Raw genomic sequence first — 4,520 nt, 5'->3', positions numbered from 1 at the left:
GGTTGGAGAAGAGGAATGGCTTCTTAAACTTCTGGTCTCCTCTTGAGTGAGTAGTCGACTTGAATGCAGGAGGAGAAGGCTTTAATTGCTGGGAAGATGTAGGTGGATGCAGTAAATGCAGATCTTCCTCTTTTTCGTTGAAGAACACGTTGCAGAGCTTGAATGCTTGATTTGTTGGAGTGGAATAGTTCTTCTCTGCCTTGCTACAGTCTTCTGTGGCTATTTAAACCAACCCCCACGGAAACTAGCCGTTAGAGAGCTTTTTCTGCCCGTTCTGCACACTCTGCGCACCCTGACAATGTGTCCGTTGGTGGGTTAGAGTCGACTCGCGCGATCAGGAGTCGACTCGGCTGTAGCGGGAGTCGACTCAAGCTTTTCCGGAGTCGACTCGGCAACTGTTCCAAATTTGAATTAAAGTTGCCTTCACGACTGGGAGTCGACTCGTCTTGACCTGGAGTCGACTCGCCAACTTCTGGAGCTGACTTGGCAATTTCGGAGTCGGCTCATCCACTGAAGTCCGTGGATCCAATTTTGAATTTGATCCACTCGAGTCGACTTGACTGTCCTGGGAGTCGACTCGAATCTCAGAGCCCGAACTCCCGATCCTCTGTCTTTTGGCTCGTCCAGTCTTGGAGTCGACTCGTGCTTCCTCGGAGTCGACTCGGCTCTCAGTTTCCGAAACTTGGTCTTCTGCCTTTTTGATGTGAAGCTGTCTTGGAGTCGACTCGAGCTGTCTGGGAGTCGACTCGAATCTCAGAGGCAGTAACTTGGTCTTCTGTCTGTTGATGGTCGCGGAGTCTTGGAGTCGACTCGCGTATTGCGGGAGTCGACTCGAATCTCAGAGTCAATAAAATGCTCTCTGACTTTTTCTTTGTGTACCGCTGAGAGTCGACTCTTGCTTTCTTTGGAGTCGACCTGCCAACCATCGGAGTCGACTCGCGTTCCACTGGAGTCGACTCGAATCTCAGACCCGAAAACTGCTCTCTGACTTTTTCTTTGTGTTCCTCTTGGAGTCGACTCTTACTACCCTGGAGTCGACTCGGTGAACATCGGAGTCGACTCGCGCACTTTGGGAGTCGACTCGTTGACAGGTTCTGAGTTGAAGCTTTCTGTTCTTCTGTCTGTTCTCAGTCGGAGTCGACTCGTACTGATCTGGAGTCGACTCGAGCTCGTGCCAGTGAACTTGATACGCTTGGAGTCGACTCGTGATACTCTGGAGTCGACTCGAGTCTCAGACTTTGGTTCAGGCTGATTTCTTAACTTATCCAAAATACTATGAACCAAGTCTAGAGACACGTAGACAGGATTTTCACTGAAACACTTAATTGAATTCATTAGTAAACAAGAATTATACTCAAATGCTTTGAGCTCATCAAAATCAAATGGGGTTTTAATCAATCACTCCACATAGTTTATATTCATTACCAAATTTAACCCGTTGGAGTAGGAGATCAATGTTAAAACATTCCAAGTTCGAGCTTAGCCACGGAGCCATCAATCCGTTAACGCTAAAATTGAAATAACCAAAAATAGAAGAACCCACAGGTGAAAATCGTATAACTACGTTCAGTAGCCAAAGAATTACGATATTCTTCTTTCCTAACTTAGGTCTTCTATTATAATAGCTTTTCGACAAAAGAATTAATGTCTCTAACTAGTTTTAAAATAACTCAAACCACCAAAACTATATGATCATCCCAGCAACCTCCAAGATCAACCATACATGCCCTTAACACATTCTCAAAAGTCTGAATCATTCTTTCTGACTAGCTATTAGTCTAAGGGTGAAAAGCAATGATGAGCTTCAATTTAGTTCCTATGGCACCTTGAAAACTCTTCCTACATACAAAATGTAGGTCTCGATCAGATACTATACTTATTGGCACACCTTGTAGGCATACGATTTCATCAATATATATTCATGCCAGTTTATCTAGTAGAGTGCCAACCCTGAAGGGTAAAATAGTGGGTTGACCGTAGATTTCCTTTGCAATTTGATTAGATAATCTAGGTTGATCTTCCTTCCGGCAGGATTTATCTCAAACTCAATGGGTTAGAAGTCTCTAAGCCAATATCATTATTGATGAGAGCACAAAAGTGCGACCTACATGTCACCTAAATTAGTATTATTGCTAACCGATAATGATAAATTCACTAGATTAATATTATATTTGGGTTTAACACAGATTTTCATAAATTAGAGATAAAATGCACATTGAGTACAAATTTGACTAAAGAATGATCCCTTCCCAGATCCGACCCGGTTGAAGATCGGGTCGGGTCCGAGTCGGGTTCGGGTCCAAGTCGAGTCCGAGTCGGGTTCGGGTCCGAGTCGGGTCCAATTTTTTTAGGCTTATTGAGAAAGAATTTTGGGCAAATTTAATTTGGCCATATCATAACTATGAGGTGCTGGGTAACCCATGACTTGAAAGACTTGCAATAGACCTCCAGTCAGAACAAATGATCCGTGACGAACTGAGTCTGTCCGTTTACAAACCAAATTTCACATCACACTATTTGTTTTTTTTTTTCTATATGACTGAACTTGGTGTCTCCCAGCTCCCATATCAGGAGGGCCAAAGATCACACAATGCCCAGCCATCCCATCTGCCCACGCGCATCTCCTCCTTCATTCCGTGATCAATCTCGCGCTCCCAGCTCTTCCGTGATCAACGCCACAACTCCTCCGCCTCAGCCCGCGCCTCCTCTAGCCCGTGATCTAGCACGAATTGACGCCCATTCCCCGCGTCTCCCATCCACCAGATCCACGGATCCATCTCCTCCGCGATTCCTCCTAGCAGCCAATTCACAGCCGTGATCCAAGCTGCAATCGAGCCACTCGCGTCCACGTCTTCAACGCCATCATCCCGCGGCCAGCCCTTCATCCGAATCAAAGCAATGCCCGTTTCTCCTCCCAGCCGTCCACAGATCACGCCATCATCGCCTCCTCGGTGATCCCTCCCATCTCCACCTCCTCCGCCGCTTCTTCCGCCCCAGCAGCACCCGTCAACAAGCATCAAGTCGCCGTCTCAGCCAGCACCTTCTCTTCCTCCACGCCATCAACGCGATCGAAGCCAGGACGGCCGCGTCCACAGCGCGTCTCCAGCCGTCCGCGACCCGTTCCCATCCATCTGCGACCAAATCCCCGCGCCTCAGCCCGCGCCGCCCTCCTTCCGTTTCCAAATCCCAGCCCCCAAGCAATCGGATCCCCAGCAATCACGCATCCTCCCCCTCTCAATGCGTCAACGATTGATCTATAAAAGGAGGGGGGGGAAAGAAACAGAGGAGGGTGGGGAGCTCGGCTGGGTGGTTGGTTCCAAAGAACAGAGGAAAGAGGCCGGCGGGTCCAAGGAAACAGGGGAGCTCTTTTGGGAAGAAGAAGAAGAAAAAAAAAAAGAGAAATGCTCTGTTTTGGTTTGAAAGAAAGAATAAAAAAATAGAGGAGGGGAGAAAGAGGAGTTTCCTAATTTCTTTTATTCCTTCCTTTGTTTTTTTATGTTTTATTTTGTAGAAGGAGGAGGCACTAGGCTTCCAAACTTCATTTTATTTCTTTTGTAATTATCCTTTTTATGCAATCAGTACACTTATTATCATGCAATCCTTGTTCTAGGTTCAAGTTAATTTCTGTTTTTTTTAATGCAATCTTTTAATTCTTCTTTGATGCAATACATTAAATTTTCTTTGATGCAATTTATGTTCTAGGCTTTTGATCTTCTTAGCACTTGTCTTCATCCATTTTAATTTATGCAAAAAATTTTCTTTGAATAGTTAAACATTTCATAAATTCATAAATACTCTTTGATTTCTAAGTACTTGTCTTTTTATTATTTTTAAATAAAAATATATTCTCCGGTAGACTAGAGAATCCATCAACATCCTCAAGATAATGTTTTTCTTTTATCATTCAAAAATCGATTTCAAATCCGATGAACGTTCTAATTTTTATGCAACTCCAATCGCCTCCCTGTGGATCGACCTCTTACAACCGCTATTCTTCGAGTAGGAAAGGTAAGAGTAGAATTAAATTTAAACTTTGTTTGTCGGTTCTAACAACGATCCGTTTAGCATATTTTTAGGTAAACAGAAATCGGACGAACATAATTTTGGCGCCGTTGACAGAGAGGCAAATCGAGAAGCAAGAACAATCACGAAGATCAAATTGAATTTTGGATGCCCGGAGTGAACGCACTCCGGTAGTAAGTTTTTATTAATTTTCTTTATTTTGATTATTTTTAGTTAGTAATTTTGTAGTTATTAAATTCTGAAATTTGAAATTCGAAATTAAAGTTTTCTAAAAAAAAGTAAAAAAAAATTTGAAAAAAATTTCAAAAAAAAATCAAGAATTCAAAAATTTAAATTCAAAATTTGAATTCTGTGATTCGAAATTTGAAATTTAAATTATAAAAAAAAGTAAAAAATTAATTAAATTAAAAAAAATTCAAAAAAATATTATTTCTGCTAGTAATTGATAGGGTGCAATCCCCCGAGGTGATCATACCTCTATTGGGACTCCTCACGGA

The sequence above is a fragment of the Phoenix dactylifera genome, unplaced genomic scaffold, assembly GCF_009389715.1.
Source record: "Phoenix dactylifera cultivar Barhee BC4 unplaced genomic scaffold, palm_55x_up_171113_PBpolish2nd_filt_p 000581F, whole genome shotgun sequence".
NCBI lineage: Eukaryota > Viridiplantae > Streptophyta > Magnoliopsida > Arecales > Arecaceae > Phoenix > Phoenix dactylifera.
The sequence above is the reverse complement of the archived record's forward strand: the minus strand, read 5'-3'. Positions refer to the sequence as shown.